The sequence below is a fragment of the Hylobates moloch genome, unplaced genomic scaffold (assembly GCF_009828535.3).
Source record: "Hylobates moloch isolate HMO894 unplaced genomic scaffold, HMol_V3 SCAFFOLD_10, whole genome shotgun sequence".
In the NCBI taxonomy this organism is placed as follows: Eukaryota; Metazoa; Chordata; class Mammalia; order Primates; family Hylobatidae; genus Hylobates; species Hylobates moloch.
The window spans coordinates 65,373,589-65,390,688 of NW_026652285.1; the positions used below are offsets into that span (position 1 = coordinate 65,373,589).

Consider the following 17,100-nt stretch of genomic DNA (forward strand, 5'->3'; position numbering starts at 1 on the left):
AGAATGAGGAGGTGACTGCCTGGTGTATAGTTTGAAGAGGGGTTTTAATCAGCTTTCTGCCCGCTCCTGAGCACAGCCCAGTGGAGACTGAGCTAAAGAAGACCACCTTGGCAGTCCTCGCAGTGGGTCCTGGGGCCCCTGGCTCTGGAACAGGATTCTCCAGGATACCTACTGAATGGTAAGTGCTGGGCTGGACTGTGATGAGACCTGTTTTGTTTCTGGACTTCTCCACCCTTCCCCATTCTTCCCATTTCTTTTCAAATGGATGGGAAAGGAAAATAGCCTGCTTGAAAAAAAGAACACATGTCATTGCCTGGGCGATTGCCATGGCAACGGAGACCCCATGTCGGATGCTGGGATTGTCTTTTCTTTTTGTTACTTTACTCTTGCCACTCAGCATTTCCCCTAAGTGTCACCTCTTGTAAGGGAGAATATAAAACCAGGGTGAAAGCGGGTGCTTTGGCGCTGCTAGGCAGAAGTTTGAGGTTTATTAAGACCTCCAGTTCTTCAGATAGACATGGGCGGAAAGAGGCCGCAAGGCTGGCCATGCCCCTTTTTGTAGTTCGTGCCTCTGGTCCTTGGGGATCCAGGTTGTCCCAGCTCTTTGACTGCATGTTTCCTATGCTCTGTGTCTGTGAATTAGGGCAGTTAGAATGTTGTCATTTTCTGGGATGGCTGGGAAATACAGGTATCATTGCCTAAAATCAGTTTGAAGTGTAAACAATGAGTGCTTGTGTGTGTGTTGCATCTTTGTATGTGTGTGCACAGGATTTAATGTTGTGAACTATTAGGATGACAGCAAACTCCAGCCCCAGTGAGGTTGACCCTCTTTTTCATATTGTGCAGAAAGGTTAAACATTTCTCAGCAGCAGGGAAACCTGGCTGCTTTCTGGCCGCTGCCCATGGCTCTTCTTCCCAGGCCCTTGTGTTGGGGCAGGGGGTGGTCAGCTGAAGGCCAGCTGGCTTTGGACACAACACCTTCTCTGTGTTGTGCCCAGGGTCCCAGCTCATTCGCTGAGAGTTAGCGGCTCACATCATCTGTTCTGGGATTGGGCTGTGTCCCAAGTGCCCCTCCTCATCCTCAAACCTCAGGACTCACTGGGCAGAGGTTGGGCTGGGACTGGAGGCCTCAGTTTCCTTATCTGCAAAATGAGGGTTATGACAGCTCATCCCTTGGGCCTTTAGTTGGGCTTCTAGGGGACTGCGGGCTTCTCCAAGCCCGTCGTCGTACTGGATTTTCTCTGGACACCCCAGAGAGGGGGTCACACATGATCTGGGGGAGGTCAGAGCAGGATACATCCTCCTGTCACCATGGAGCACATGTGCTGAGGGACTGGTGCCTGGAAAGGGGAGCAGTGTGGAAGGAAATCTGGCCTCATCCCGTGGACCAGTGCCTCAGTTTCTCCATTATTAATGGTGTTATGTGTCACCCACTGGTGGCTCGCTGTTGGGTGAAAGAGCTGAGGACTGCATTTTTGCTGTGTGTGACCTGTACGGAAGCCTGTCATCCATGACAGTGTCTGACAAGCGCCTGCCAGTCTGCAGCAGGGTATCCGTCCACTCTGGCTATGGGGAGATGTGGGCCCATTTCCCCATCATCCCTGCGTGTCCCTTCCCAAGCTCATGAGCAACAGTGCTGACTCAGTCCTGCAGCGTCAGTTCAGTCTTGGGGTGTCCTCATTCTCCAGGACATCCCAACCAGGGATATCCAGCATCCCTGCTTGAGGGTCCCACCCTCAGGGACAGGATGGGTTTGGGTGGTAGCCATAGCTCTGCAGTCTCAGGTTGCCCAGGGCCACCAGGCAGCGGCTCTTGGCCGTGAGTGTATCTGTGTGGTCCAAGAAGAGGCGAGGTGCTCGTGTGTGCAGAAATGTGCCAGGAAGGACAGGGGAGACTCAGGCTTCCTCCACAGCACCCCTGTTCGAGTGTGCCAGTGAGGGGTGGGGCTCCCTTCTCCCACCACAACCCTCTGAGGAGCTCTCCCTGTCCTGCTGGCCAAGAAGCCCTGTGCCCTCCAGCAGAGGCTCAACTAACCAACCAACCAACCAACAGCTGACCAACTAACCAACCAGCTAATTCATCAACTCCCTTTCTCTTCTCTGTTTTCTCCTTTTCCTCCTACCCCCTTCTTTTCAACCCTTCCTTCCCCCCTCCCTTCTTTCCTTCCTCTTTTTTTTTTCTTTTTCTCCTCCCTTCATCTGTTCACCTGTTATTCCAGGAAGGATCTGGTTCAGCATAGAGTGCATAGGATAAAAAGAAGCAGATGGGGCCGGGCACAGTGGCTCATGCCTATAATCCTAGCACTTTGGGAGGCCGAGGCGGGTGGATCACGAGGTCAGGAGATCGAGACCATCCTGGCTAACACGGTGAAACCCCGTCTCTACTAAAAATACAAAAAATTAGCCAGGCATGGTGGCAGGTGCTTGTAGTCCCAGCTACTTGGGAGGCTGAGGCAGGAGAATGGCTTGAATCCGGGAGGCAGAGGTTGCAGTGAGCCGAGATCGGGCCACTACACATTCCAGCCTGGGCGACAGAGCAAGATTCCATCTCAAAAAAAAAAAAAAAAAAAAAAAGCGTATGGGTAAAAAATAAGAGCAGGAAGAGCAGGTTGGATTTGCCAGACAGAACTTGTCATGGGGATGACGAAGTCTGAGGACACTGCGGAGGCTCCAGCCCCATGCGGCTTGGCAGTCCCTGCTCACAGAGGCCAGGACTGTTCCGTGTGGATTCTGGACTTGGACCAAAACTCCTGGGTCCCTGACTGATGATGGGGAAAGAAGGGGGAAGGAGGGGTTCATTCAAGGTTGGCAAATGTAGCCCGAGTCCCTTCTGACCCCTGGTAGGGCCCTCATGAACTGTGGAGGCTGTGGTAGTCTGTGGCTAGGGTGCCTGGTGACATTTCGTCTAAAGAATTAAATCCAGATGCAGATGAGTCCACCCAGGAGGGATCTGTGGACGACAGCCCCTAAGTGACCTGGGGACAGCTCAGGGACAGTGCTGCCCTTTCTGCCTAGGCAGATGGAAATGGAACCAGGGTCCTTGTTGTGCCACATCCCCTGCGTCCAGCACTGGAGCTTGGCTTCTCCCCGAGATCTGGCTGCCCCTGGCCTGCTCGGGCCCTGAGGAGAAAGAGGAGAGGCAAGGGTGCCTAGGAGAAAGGTGGTAGAGGTGGAGGGAGCCCTGCAGGCTGAGGGTTGTGGCCAGGGGCTGCTGAGACACCAGGTTGCTCTGGGGGTCCCGCTCTAGGTCTAGTGTGTTCATGAGGGAATTCCAACAGGCCTTTTAGGAATGTGGGGCTTTTAGAAGGAAAATGGCATATAGCATACTAATATGTGCTTGCTGAATGAATACATGAAGAAGCCCTTTTATTTTTCTAGTTACTGATACCCAGTAATTCTAAGTATTCCTAGCTTGTCTTCTCTGGGTAAATTATTTTGCTTCTCAGAATATGCCAGCTAGACACAACCCATAAGTAGCATTTTTCATTGAAATGTGTCTTACATGGAACTTGTAACTTCCTAAAATAAAGTTGTATAGCCGAACAAGATGGCTCACGCCTATAATCCCAACACTTTGAGAGGCCGAGGTGGGTGGATGGCTTGAGCCCAGGAGTTCAAGACCAGGCTGGGCAACATGGTGAAACCCTTCTCTGCAAAAAATACACAAATAAGCCAGGTGTGGTGGCATGTGCCTGTAGTCCCAGCTACTCGGGAGACTGAGGTGGGAGGATTGCTTGAACCCAGAGGTTGAGGCTGCAGTGAGCTGTGATTGTGCCACTGCACTCTAGCCTGGGTGACAGAGCGAGACCCTGTCTCAAAAAAATTAATTAATTGATGAAAGTTGTATAGATTTTGCCAGATGTAGGGTTGTATCTGAGCACGCTCATGTTCTTGGTCCTTGAAACACTGGTGCCTGAAGGATTCATGTAGCTGTGGAGGTGGTAAACTGAATGAATAAAACTGCTGGTCTTTGACCATGCAAAGTAGGTGCAAAGTAGGCTTGGGGGATCCCAGTCAGAAGACCCTGACTTTACGGTTGCAGAGAGGATGCCCCTGTCCCCCAGTTCCAGGGCAGACAAAATCTGAGGGTCTAAGATCTTCAGTGGCAAAAGGGGCATCTGGTTCTTTGACCCTCTCCCTGATCTTGCTTTTAAACACGTTCCAAAATATTTTGTCTGCAAAACAAACTATGCTGCATAAGGAATAATTCGTGGCCCTAATTCATCCATTAGAGACCATACTTGACTCCCCAAGGGCTTCTTAATATCCCTGGTTTCCAGCTCATGTGAGTCAATGCAGGGGGTGACCAGAGCACATCTCTGTTTATTTTCAAGTATGCAAAGGATATACACACATATCATTGTTGAAAATCAAAATTTTTTTTTTTTTGGAGATGGAGTCTTGCTCTGTCGCCCGGGCTGGAGTGCAGTGGCACGATCTTAGCTCACTGCAAGCTCTGCCTCCTGGCTCCACCCCATTCTCCTGCCTCAACCTCCCAAGTAACTGGGACTACAGAAACCCACCACCACGCCCGGCTAATTTTTTGTATTTTTTAGTAGAGATAGGGTTTCACCGTGTTAGCTAGGATGGTCTTGAGCTCCTGACCTCATGATCCACCTGCCTCGGCCTCCCAAAGTGCTGGGATTACAGGCGTGAGCCACCGCGCCCAGCCCGAAAATCAAACTGTTTTAAAGCTGAAGGCCCCCCCACCCCATCCTCTACCCTCCAGTCCTAAGGCCCTCCTTAACATTATGAAGGTTGAGCAAGTGTGGCTCAAATCTCTCCCTCCTTCCCCCTCTTTCTCCTTCTCTTCCTTCCTCACTCCCTCCCTTCTTTCTCTCTTTCCTTCTTTCTCTCCTTCCTTCCTTTTCTCTTTCCTTCTCTTTTTTCCTCCTTCCTTCCTTCTTTCCTTTTTTTCTTTTTTAGGATAGGGCTGCTGTGATCACCCTTAGGTGCCTCCAATTCTAAGGTTTCTGATTACTTCCTTCCCCCAGGTCCCCCAGCTCAGCATCTGCCCTTAAAGGAAACCTAAATAAACATGTGCTGTTGCATACTGAATAGCCTCTGGTTGATCAGGAGCTTAGACTAAGGACTGAATAGTAAAGGGTGGATCCAAGTGATGGTGAGAATACCACTTGGCAGCATGTGATGTCTGGATTGGACATGGAGTGCATAGGAAGGGACCCGCACCTCCCTGGGCATATGAGTGTTTCTGGTTGACGCTGTGCAGCTGCCCCATAACAATGCTGGAATTATCCTTTATTCAGGGCCTGATTGAGTGGGGGTGTGGCCACCCCTTTATTGCCTTATTTTTTAATGTATATCATTCTCTATTTACACATTGATAATTTTTTCCTACAGGGTAAAAAAAAAAAATGCACCAGACGCAGCACTTTTATGTAAGTATAGACACATCAGGGCTCTTTGTTAAGGATAAGAAACAATCGCTTCCACTTCAGGCTCTAATGTTATCATAGCCAACTGCCAGAGCCACTCTGTAATTACGTCTCCTGAGTGGAAAGCTCTCAAAATGCCACTTGGTCTCAAGAGTTTGAAGCTGGGATTGCCTCTCCACTTTGGCCAAGATGACTAAAGCATTACATATTTTTAAAGCAACTTTTAAGAAATGAGATATAGTGAGTGATGACTAGCCAGCTCCTCGCTGCTCACACTGTAGCATTTTACACGCATTTTCTCAGGGAGCCCCCAGGAACTTGGTGTCCAGGGTTATTTTCCCCGTGTTGGGGTGAAGGGGCTCACGCAATGTCACCTGCACACGGGTCTCACAGTTTCAGATCTGGGGTTGTCCACTCTCCCAGCTGCCTGCCTGGGAGGAAGGCAGGTAAAGTTAAGGGCAGTGCCAAGGTTTAGGAAATATTGTCTGCCTTTGGACCAAATGTAATTTCAGTTTAAAGTAACCTAGAAAATGTTTTGCAAAAAATGTGTTTTCAGAAAGCAGAATTACACTCAGTATCCCTTCTTTTTTTGGTTTCTCAACCACATCTTTCATTAGAGAGATTTAGGACAGCTAAGTAGAAATTAAATTTTCCATATGTAAACAGACATGGAGACAGCTGGCTTTCACTGGGCAATAGTTCCCTTCTGGGACTCTCCAATGAGCAATGAGCAGCTTCGATTCTCGTATTTTTAAACAGATGGGCTTTCCTCCCAACTGCAAATATAGTGTTCTATGTGGAAATTTATATGTTACTGAGAAGCATCAAGAAGCAAATGAAAATTCCCAGAAGCTCACCACCCAGAAACGGTCACTCTCAGGTTTTCACACAGCCTCTCTGGGGGAGCTTTCATTTCCTTGGGTCTTGTCTATTGTTAGGTCACATGTTGAGTAGGATTTGTCTTGGAGCCTGAACACTGACAAAGGTGCACCAACCCCAGACCCCATCCAAAGCCACACAGGAGTGACTACTCTGGTCCCACCCACTTCCTGCCCTGGCTAGTGTGGTATTTTTGTGGCTTTCCCCTGTCTTGTCAAAAGAATGAGAGTAACTCAACATGGACACTTTGTCCAATCCTTGGGTCTCACGGGTTCTGGGAAGGATCCAAGACCTGTGGTTCTCGGTTCCCAAAAGCAGGCAGGTGATTGGAGAAGCAGCCGGGCTCTGAGTCCTGTGCCTGTGTGGCCCAAGTGACTGGCTGTGACCCTAATAAGCAGAAGGGCAGGGGCCGGGGTCACCTTGCACAGGAGGAGTGGCAGCCATGAGGGTCTCTGCAGGGTCCTTCCTCAGGGGCCATCTCCTGAGCCTGCCGAGTATTCTTGTGTCCTAGGAGCCGCTCAGCAAATGGTTGTTGACTGACTGATGGCACTTTGGCCTCTCTGAACCTCAGTGTCCTGGTAATTGAATGGAACTCTTACTTCCAAGCTCTTTATTCCCCTGAGCCCCGGCCCCCTGGTTCCCCTTTGTCCTGAACCTTGGGCTGTGTCCTAGAGACCAGCCACCTCAGCTGCATCTTGTTAGGCTCTGAGTGTCGTGGCCTTGACATTTCCTCCACCTCTCTGAACCACAGCTTTGTCTTCTGGAAAAGGAGACATGAGAGGATGCTTGGAGCATCGTTGCCTGCATTCATGGAACTCATGGTCTGCCTAGAGAATGATGACAATATGGTGTCTATGTGTCCGAGAGCCAGCTGCACCCAGAAGGAAGCTCTAAAGCTGGTGTGGCCAGGTGGCCAAGGAGCAGAGGGAACAGACGTGAGAGGCAGGGCCCGTGAGGGTAGGGAGAGGTGCTCTCAATCATTGTAGAGGCCAGGAATGAGGCTGGGAGGCTGCAAGGGCCAGGTTCCAGCCGGGCCAACTCTGAGATGATGCTGAGGATTCCAGCTTTACTGTGAGTCACTTGTCGGCTCACTGCTTCTCTTAAGAGGCAAGGGATGGCCAGGCACGGTGGCTCACGCCTGTAATCCCAGCACTTTGGGAGGCTGAGGTGGGCGGATCACCTGAGGTCAGGAGTTCGAGACCAGCCTGACCAATATGGAGAAACCCCATCTCTACTAAAAAAAATACAAAATTAACCAGGCATGGTGGTGCATGCCTGTAATCCCAGCTACCCGGGAGGCTGAGGCAGCCTGGGCAACGAGGGCAAAGCTCCCTCTAAAAAAAAGAAATTAAAAAAATAAAAATAAAAAAAAGTAGAGCCAAAGGATGCCACTAGCTGGTTGTTTAATTAAACTTTTTAGTTTGAAATGACTGTATAGACACATAAGAGATAATGCAGAGATACCGTGGGCCTTTACCCAGGATTCCCCAGTGGTAACAGCTTGCAAAATGATATAGGACCATATCATAGCTCGGACCTTAACACTGGTACAGTCAAGACACAGAGAAGCACCAGCACGGGGAGCCTCCTGTGGCCCTTTGATGTCCACCTGCTCCCTGCCTGCCCCTGACAACAGCCAATCTGTTCTCTGTTTCTACAGTTTTGTCATTTTGAGAATGTTACATAAATGGAGTCATATAGCGTGTAACCTTTTGAAATTATCTTTATTCCACCAGCATAATCCCTTGGGATTCATCTAAAGGAATTCATGCAGGGGAGTCATCACACATCTAGGCTGCTGTGTGTGTCAATAGTGTTTCCTTGTTATTGCTGAGTGCTGTTGTGTGGCATGGATGTACCACAGTTAATGTGTAAATGGCAACATAGTTTTCATTTCCGTGTCTGCATGTTCATTGCTAGTATATACAAATTAAAGTGATTTTTGTGACTTGATTTTGTATCCCTGACCTTGCTAAATTCACATACTAGTTCTGGGAGTTTTGTTTGTTTGTTTGTTTGTTTTCGCTTCTTGGCATTTTCTTTGTAGACAATCATGTCATCTGCAAACATGGACAATTTTATTTCTTCCTTTCTGCTCAGCATGCATTTTCGTTTCTGTTCTTGTTTTATTGCACTGGCTAGAACCTTCTCCACTATGCTGAATAAGAGTGGTGACAGCAGGCATCCTTGCCTTGTTCTCACTTTGAGGGACTATTATGGGCCTGACTATGTCCCTGCAAAACACATGTTGAAGCCCTAATCCCCAGTACCTCCGAATGTAACTGGGTTGGAGACAGGGCCTTTAAAGAGGTAACGAAGTTAAAATGAGGTGCTGAGAGTGGGTGCTGATCTGTCATGACTGGTGTCCAATAGGAAGAGCTGAGGACTCACAGAGGGACAACCACGTGAGGACACAGGGAGATGATGGCTGCCTACAAGCCAGGGAGAGAGGCCTCAGGAGAAGCCAACCCTGCCAACACCTTGATCTCAGAGTTCCAGCCTCCTGGAATGTGAGAAAGTAAATTTTTGACTTTTCAGCCACCTAGCCAGTGGGACTTTGTTATAGCAACCATGATAAACTACGACACTGCCCTCCAGAGTGCCACAGGGCACCTCTGTTCTGACTTCAGAAACTAGTTCTGCCTGTCTTTGAACTTCATCTAACAGTCTTTTTTGTGTCTGGCTTTGAGATCCATCCATATAATTGCTTTTTTTTTTTTTTCCAAGACAGAGCCTTGCTCTGTCTCCCAGTCTGGAGTGCAGTGGTGCAATGATAGCTCACTGCAACCTTGACCTCCGGGGCTCAAGCAATCTCCTGCCTCAGCCTGTGAGTAGTTGGGACTACAGGCACATGCCACCATACCCAGCTCTACATCATTGTTATATCAGTGGCTTACTCCTTTTTATTGCTGAATCCTGTTCCATCCATATAATGGCTGCACCACACTTTGCTTATTACGCATTCTCCAGTTGTTAGACACTTGAGGTTGTTTCCAGCTTTGAGTTATGAATATAGCTGCTCTGCACATTTGTGTACAGGTCTTTGTGTGGACAGATGTTTTCTTTTCTCTTGGGTAGATACCTAGAAGTGCAATTGCTGTGTCATAGAGAAGTGTATATTTAACTTTGTGAGGAAATGCCAAACAGTTTTCCAAAGTGGTTGTACAATTTTCTGCTTTCACCAGCATGAGAGTTTCGCAGAGAGTTACGTTTGCTCCACATCCTTGCCAGCAGGTGGCATTGTCAGTCTTTTTCACTGTAGCCATTCAGCTGGGGCTGTAATCATTCCTGTGGTTTTTAGTTTCCCTGATGGCAGGCAGTGTTGCCCACCAGCTCATATACTTATTGTCTGTTTAGGTAACTTAAGTCAAATATATGTTCCAGTTTTTTTTCTTATTTTAAAAATGGAATCGTTTGTCTTTTTTTTTTTTCATTGATTTGTAGGAATCTTTATGTATTCTGGACACAAATATTTTATCAGATATATGTATTGCAAATGTTTTCTCTCCCAATCTGTGATTTGTCTTTGAAATTTTTTTCTTTTTTCTTTTTTTATTTTTTTTTGAGACAGAGTCTCGCTCTGTTGCCCAGGCTGGAGTGCAGCAGTAGCATGATCTCTGCTCACTGCAGCCTCCACTTCCCAGGTTCAAGTGATTCTCCTGCCTCAGCCTCCAGAGTAGTTGGGAGTACAGGCTTGAACCACTATGCCCGGCTAATTTTTGTATTTTTGTAGAGATGAAGTTTCACTATGTGGGCCAGCCTGGTCTTGAACTTCTGACCTCAGGTGATCTGCCCACCTCAGCCTCCCAAAGTAGTGGGATTACAGGCATGAGCCACTGCACCCCGCTGCCTTTGAAATTTTTTTAAAAGATTTAATTTTTTTTTTTTTCTTTGAGACAGGGTCTCATTCTGTCACCCAGGCTGGAGTGCAGTGGCATGATCTCGGCTCACTGCAACCTCCACCTCCTGGGTTCAAGTGATTCTCCTGCCTCAGCCTCTTGAGTAGCTGGGATTACAGGTGCACACAACCATGCCCAGGTAATTTTTGTATTTTTAGTAGAGACAGGGTTTCTCTATGTTGGCCAGGCTGGTCTCCAACTCCTGACTTCAGGTGACCCACCCTCCTTGGCCTTCCAAAGTACTGAGATTACAGGCATGAGCCACCATGCCCTGCCTTAAAGACTTAATTTTTTTATAGCAGTTTTACATTCACAGTAAAATTGAGAGGAAGGTACAGAGATTCCCCATATATTCCCTGACCCCACACATTCAGAGACACTGCCTTTATCAACATCCTCCCCAGAGGAGACATTTGTTACAATTGATGAGCCTGCATTGACACATCATTATCACTCAGAGTCCATATGTGGCCGGCCTTTTCACGTTCCTAATGGTGCCTTTCGATAAGCACAAGTTTTCTATGTTGATGAAACATATCTTCAGTTTGAAGAAGTTGTTTACCAAGTTTTTTTTGTGTGTGGCTTAGTGCGTTTTATACCCTAAGAAATCATTACCAACCTCAAATTCATGAATATTTTCACCTATGTGTTTTTAGAAGCTTTACAGTTTTAGCATTCACAATTAAGGTTTGGATTCATTTCTAGCTATTTTCCGTGTATAGTACGAGTAAGCAGTCAAGGTTCATTTTTTGGTATGGCTATCTAAATGTTCCATTACTATTTGTTGAAAGGATGTATCTTTCCCTGTTGATGTGTACTGGCACCTTCATTGAAAATCAATTGAACAAATGAATGAAAATCTATTAGTTCATTGATTTCCATTGATTTATCCTTATGTTGATACCACATTGTCTTGCTTTTGAAATGTATTTTATTTTATTATTTATTTAGTTTTGAGATGGAGTCTCGCTCTGTCGCCCAGGCTGTAGTGCAATGGCGCGATCTTGGCTCACTGCAACCTCCGCCTCCCGGGTTCAAGCAATTCTTCTGCCTTAGCCTCTCGAGTAGCTGGGACTACAAGAGCCCGCTGCCATGCCTGGCTAACTTTTTGTATTTTTAATAGAGACGGGGTTTCACCGTGTTGCCCAGGCTGGTCGCAAACTCCTGACCTCAGGCAATCTGCCCACCTCGGCCTCCCAAAGTGCTGGGATTACATGCGTGAGCCACTGTGCCCAGCCAAAATTTATTGTATTATAGTAATTATTTTGTTAATGAAAATAATTACTATAATAAAATTATTTTAGGTAATAAAATATAACTACTATAGTAAGTCTTGAAATAGGGTAATTTGTTGAACTAATTCTCTGTGGTTGGACCTTCAGCACATCTCTGACATTGGGCAAGGCTCGGTGGCTCATGCCTGTAAATCCCAGCACTTTGCAGGGCTGAGGTAGGAGGATCGCTTGAGCCCAGGAGTTCAAGGTCAGCCTGGGAAACATAGCCAGAGTCCGTCTCTGCAAATAATAAAAACTTAGCCAGGCATAGTGGCACACACCTGTGGTCCCAGATATTCAGGAGGCTGAGATGGGAGGATGCCTCGAGCACAGGAGGTCGAGGCTACAGTGAGTCATGATCGGTCCAGTGCATTTCAGCCTGGGCAACACAGGGAAACTCTGTCTCAAAAAAAAAAAAAAAAATCAGCCCTAATGAGACTGTATTAAATGTCCTTGCTCATTTGTGTGGTTGTTTTGGAAGGTCAGTGGCTGAAGCGAGTGTCCCTTATGTCTGCATGTCCTATGTCCTTGTGTCCCCATTCCCCCATGTTTCCAAGACCACACGTCCCCACGTCCCCTGTACCCCCATGCCCTCACTTCTCTATGTCCATGTGGCTCCACATTCCTCATGTCTGCGTGTTCTCATTCCTCATGTCCCCATAACCTCCACATCTCCATATTCTTCATGTCCCCATATCCCTCACGTCCCCGAGTCCCTGTGTTCCCATGTCTCCATATCCCCATGTCTCCGTGTCCTCATGCCCCATGTCTCCATATTCTTCATGTCTCCATGTCCCTTTCCCCATTTTCTCATGTCATGTCCCCATGTCCTCATGTTCTCATGTCCCTATGTCTTCAGGTTCCCACGTCCACTTATCCTCACGTCCCCATGTCTCCATGACCTCCACTTCCCATGCTCTCGTGTCCCAAAATGCCCATATCCTCATGTCCTCTACATCCTGTTGTCATGTCCCCATGTCTGCATATCTCCATATCCCTCGTGTCCCCAAGTCCCCCATCCCCATGTCGTCATTCCCCCATGAGGACTCTTCCTATCCCCACGTCCTCATGTCACCCATAAACCAGCCCAGAGCAGGGTTTGCCTTATGCTGTGTGCTTGGTAAATATGAGCTGCCTTCTTCCTTAAACCTTCCATTCAAAGGCTGCAGAATCACCATGGGTAAGATGGCTTCCCTGAAAAAATGCACCCCAAGTGTCACTACTAGATGTCAGGTGGACACTTTCCCCCACAGCAGATAAACTGGTAGCAACCCTGGGAAGGAATGGGGTGTAACAGCCAGGGCCAGCTGGCTGCCGTAACAGTCCCAGGCTTAGTCATAGTCCAGTGCTGGCAATGGGAGAGTTGTGGAGGCTCTGTTCCTTGCAGTCAGATGGGGAGCACTCACCCACCAGGACAGAGGCCCAGGGAGAGCACTCACCCACCAGGAAAGAGCCCCTAGGCCAGCTGAGAGAAATTAGGCCAGGGGATGCTGAACAGGGTAGAGACCCTGGGCTTCCCTCCTGGTGAGTGGGTGTTCCCCCTTGGCCTCTTTCCTAGTGGGTGATCCCCCTGGGCCTCTCTCCTGGTGGGTGGGCCCTCTACCCAGGCCTCTCTCCTGGTGAGTGGGCGCTCCCCATGGGGCTCTCTCCTGGTGAGTGGGTGCTCCTCCAGGCCTCTCTCCTAGTGAGGTGCTCCCCCTGGGCCTCTCTCCTGGTGGGCGGGCACTCCCCCTAGTTGACAGTTATCTGCCCATAAACTTTCTCCATCCTGGCCTCTGTGGTCCCACACAGACCCTCTGGGTCCTGGACTTCAGAGCTCCTCTGCCCGGCCACGGCCAGCTTTCCTGGAAGACAGGGCTGGGGGTCCCTGGGACAAAGCAGAAGTCCTGGGGAAACCCCCTTTCTCATCAGAGGCGCCCACCCCTCATGAAGTGAGCCACCTGGGGGAGGATGAACAGCACCCTTGAGGGACAGGCTAAGGGACACTGGAGGCACAGGGCCTTCTCTGCAGAGCCTCTGACTCCACAAAGTTATTCAAGGGCTTTGAGATTGAATAGCACCAATGGATTGTCACTGTGGCCCCCAGCAGCCCTCCATGGTCACCAGGAGCCCTCCAGGGTAGAGGACTCATTTGAGCCATTGGAACATGAGTGAAATAATTGGTCAGAGAAATTGGAATATGTGTTGATACTTCCTGGTGGTCGCTTCTCCACTGTGGGCTGATCCCACTATTCCCCAACTTCAGGTCATCCCTTGCCCTTTTTCCTGATGAAAATACTACATCACTTTAAAACAACAGGGAACACTTAACTCTTTAGTTTTGATGGGTCAGTATTGGGGTGTGGCTTGGCTATGGCTTGGGGATCTCTCATGAGGCTACAGATAGTGGCTGGGGCTGCAGTGTCATCTGAAGGCCTGACTGAAACTGAGGATCATTTTCAAGGTGACACATTCACACATCACAAGTTGTTGCTGGCTGTTGGCTGGGGGCCTCAGTTCCTCTCCGCATGGGCCTCTCTGCAGGGCTGCTTGAGCATCCTCACAACGTGGCAGCCAGCTCCCCCAGAGTGAGTGATTCAGGAAGGAAAGGCAAAAGCTGCAGTGTTATATATGGCCTGGCCTTGGAAGTCACCATCATTTCTGTAATGTCCTATTGTACAGTAGTGTCCACAGGTCAGCTCTATTCACAGTGGGAGAGGCAGATAACCAGCAGTTGATAATCACTGGGCCATTGGGGGGCTGGCTGCCACAAACATGTTTCTTTTTGAATGATGTCACTCCCAGGTGGAGGCACTACTTCCTCCCACTCACCCCCACCAGGGACGACAGGACACTTGGCCTCAGTTCTACTTTCAAGCCACAAACCCCTCCCCATCCTCTTTTTGTTCTTCAACCCCTCACCTTTCAGGTCATCACAGCCAGCCTGCTGCTGTGCTGCCAGAATTTATCTTGACCTTCTTAGGACAACAGTTGTGTATTCCTAGTGGACCTGGGTTTGTGTCCCTGGTCCAAATGGGACCCTACTGCTGGCCTTCTGGCACAGGGGACATCTGTAGAGGAGAAGGCTGAACCAGGTGGTGGTGGCAGGCACCACTGTCCTTCCTGGCCTGGGCTGGAAGCATCTGGATGGTCCAGGGCTGCCTCCTCAGGGGGCAGGAGCCAAGACTCCAGGGCCCGGGCATTAACAGCACAGCGACGGTGATTCAAATGTCGGTGGCTGGGATCCCTTGAGTACCTACCATGGGCAAAGCCCTCATTTCTCACAAAAACTCCACCACATGCATCCACATTTTCTCCATTTCATGGAGGAAGAATGGAGGCTTCAAGAAGTTCATCAATGGCTGGGCGTGGTGGCTCATGCCTGTAATCTCAGCACTTTAGGAGGCTGAGGCAGACAGGTCACCTGAGGTCAGGAGTTGAGACCAGCCTGGCTAACATGGTGAAACCCAGTCTCTATTAAAAATCCAAAAAATTAGCTGGGCATTGTGGTGGGCACTTATAATCCCAGCTACTCGGAAAGATGAGGCAGGAGAATCTTTGAAACCAGAAGGTGGAGGTTGAAATGAGCTGACTTTGCGCCACTGCACTCCAGCCTGGGCCACAGAGTGAGGCTCCATCTCAAACAAAAAAAAAAGAAGAAGAAGAAGTTCAGGGATGTGGCTGAGGCCGCAGCACCCATGTGTCTGAGCTCAGGTGACACTGTCCACCCCATCCTTGTCACGGCTGGGTGTAGTTCTGCATCCTTACACAGGCAGGGAACTTGGGGACAAACTCCACATCACCTTGGCCTTTAGCTTTTGGGGGGGCGGGCACACCACTGTGTCCCGAGCCTCAGTTTCCCTGTTGTCAGACAGGGATAACCATACGCCACAGGGGCATGAAGGGGCCTGATGAGCAACCATCCACAGGGCACCTGCGGCAGTACCTGGCACAGGGAAACTGAGGCCCAGAGAAATTGCTTTTATTTATTTATTTATTCTTTTATTTTTATTGAGACAGAGTCTCTTTCTGTCCCCCAGGCTGGAGTGCAGTGGCGCAATCTCAGTTCACTGCAACCTCTGCCTCTGGGATTCGAGTGGTCCTCCCGCCTCAGCCTCCCTAGTAGCTGGGATTACAAGCATGCGTCACAACGCCCAGCTGATTTTTGTATTTTTAGTAGAGACAGGGTTTCACCAAGTTGGCCGGACTGGTCTCAAACTCCTGACCTCAAGTGATCCTCCCTCCTCGGCCTCCCAAAGTGCTGGGATTTCAGGCATGAGCCACCATGCCCAGGTGAGAAATTGCTTTAAAAAAAATGAATTTAAGGCTGGATTAACAAGCATTATTAAAATTGAGTCAGACTTTGCACGCTAAGCCCTTCAGGACCTGGTGTTATTATTTATTGATTCTCTCCCTAAAACAATGAGGATGCCCTCCTGGTGAGGCTGCTCAGCGGGGCAGGTGCTGGGCCTGTTGGAGCAGCCCTCGTGGGTCAGGTCTCCCCGGAGCATCTTGAAATATCTGTTTGTGAGGGGCCTCTTCACCTTCTAACTTGTGGCCATTTCATTGTTCCCAACCAAGAGGGTCTGAGGAAGCCTCTGATGGTGTGTTTCTGGGCTCGCTCTGGGCTTGTCTGGTCTAGGGCCGGCCCCCTCACTCCCTGCTGGGCCCCTCCTCCCTGAAGATCTACACAGCAGATCTACTCACAAAAGTCCACCCAGCAGAAGCAGGAGGATGGTGGTTGTGGGTCCTCTGTGCGCAGCCCTTTAAACCAGCATGGCTGCCACAGCTGTGAGCCAAGCACCTGGTCAGTGGAGAGCTGTGGATTGCATATTTGTTTGCCAGTGCCCCCGCCACCCTGCAAGTTGCACCTTCTAGAACCAGCGAGCCAAGCTCCTCTCACCCAGCGTAATGATGCGGAAATGCAAATGCACCATCATGTTGTGACCCATATTGCGAAAATTAGAAAAAAGGAAGTTGTGTTTCGCTATTGCACGAAGTTCAGCCCGGAGGAGAAACTCACTCGCCTTTAGAAGACAGGTGAGTGGGGTTGGTCCTGAGGTGTTGGCCGAGCCCCAAGATCCTAACTGCTTTTGTGGAACTTTGGGGTGGTAGGAACATTCAGGGCAGGAGCCATTTGAGGGAGACGGATGTTTTCAAGGCAGGAAGTGGCTGTGGTGGCACGGAATGGTGTCTTGTTTTTGTTCTGTTGTCTTTCTCTGGGTTCCTGTAGCATGATGTGTAAGAATTCAGAGTTATTGTGGGCCTTGAATGGCAAGTGTGAAAAGCCTTTGTAAACTGCCGAGTGCTGGGACAGTGTTGCCTATCGTCTAGGGGCGGCTTAGGCTCTCACAAGATGAACGGTGCCTGCCTGTGTCCCCATCGAAGCCTGGCAGGGGCCCAGGTCCAAGGCTGACCAGATGCAGGGAGCCTTTTCCCATCGGCTGGCAGCACACCAGACAGGGCATCGAGACCACGGCCAGCTCCTCTCATGTCACCCAGGCCTGGGGGTCAGGGGGTAGTGCGAGCCTTCCTCTGCCTGAACAGAGGAGGGTGGTCCCAGACGTGTCCTGGGGGCTAGGCTTTCCCACACAGTGTGGCTCCAGAAGCTTCCTCTGCACTCTGCAGTTTAGATATTAGCAGATGCGGGCCTGCGTAGCATGGGGCTATGAGG

The 17,100-nt window shown here is 49.4% G+C and overlaps 1 protein-coding gene across 14 annotated transcripts in view; it reads left to right on the forward strand.

Moving 5' to 3' along the window:
• The window catches only part of FGD3 (FYVE, RhoGEF and PH domain containing 3), a 161,040-nt gene that overhangs the window by 68,172 nt on the left and 75,768 nt on the right, over window positions 1-17,100 (forward strand). Inside the window, exons 1-2 of one of the 14 annotated variants that reach the window (XM_058445952.1) lie at window positions 15,467-15,719; window positions 16,272-16,466. The exons of 8 other annotated variants lie outside the window; for them this stretch is intronic. The gene's annotated coding sequence lies outside the window, so the exon portion shown is untranslated. Of the gene's footprint in view, window positions 1-76; window positions 179-4,605; window positions 5,399-7,482; window positions 8,785-15,466; window positions 15,720-16,068; window positions 16,467-17,100 lie in introns of those variants that run through there. 5 more of the 14 variants (XM_032164546.2, XM_058445955.1, XM_058445954.1 and 2 more) reach the window with 5 other exon arrangements.